Raw genomic sequence first — 606 nt, 5'->3', positions numbered from 1 at the left:
CCATGCTAAAGCTACAGAGAAACCCTGTCCCGAAAAAAAAGACTTCAACGGGAGGCACCTAGGATCATCACAGAGAAGGTGTTGTCCAGGGGCTAGATTCTGGTGAAGGCCCACCTCAGTCAGCATTATGGACACATAGGCTTTGGCAAAGGAGCATGGCACCATCAACTGAGCGTCCTGTTACCTACCCAAGTTATTCAAACTAGTTACCGATGCAGCTAGATTCCGAACCAAGAAGCATCTCTCCAAAGTTACTGCCTTCTTTCCTTTATGCTACAGGCTTCTTCCAAGTTAGGCGTCGGCAAGGGAGATGTTCGAAATTGTATCAAACCACATTATTAACCTTAGCCTGTCAAGTGCCCTCTCTTTCCAGTGTACTGCACGCTTGCTGTTACTTCAATTTTCAAAAACTTTGCGGGCATAGGCAGTCTCCGTAGAATAAAACAGTGCCAGGGTCCCCAGATCCTGAGCAAAATCCCGAGGTAATCAAAGTCCCTTTCTATCCTTCTAGTTTACTTTCTCCTTCTAGGCCCTCGTGTGATAAATAGCACTTCCCTTTTGGGGGTAGGGGGCGTTGAGACAGGGTTTCTCTGTAACAGCCCTGGC

At 47.5% G+C, this 606-nt stretch overlaps 1 protein-coding gene across 1 annotated transcript in view; it reads left to right on the top strand.

Annotated features, from left to right (window-relative positions):
• Window positions 1-606, top strand: part of Atp5mpl (ATP synthase membrane subunit 6.8PL) — a 5,743-nt gene that overhangs the window by 729 nt on the left and 4,408 nt on the right. The gene's annotated exons all lie outside the window — the stretch shown is intronic.

This window comes from Microtus ochrogaster, chromosome 1 (genome assembly GCF_000317375.1).
Source record: "Microtus ochrogaster isolate Prairie Vole_2 chromosome 1, MicOch1.0, whole genome shotgun sequence".
Classification (NCBI taxonomy): domain Eukaryota; kingdom Metazoa; phylum Chordata; class Mammalia; order Rodentia; family Cricetidae; genus Microtus; species Microtus ochrogaster.
This window is presented reverse-complemented; position numbering and strand designations above follow the sequence as displayed.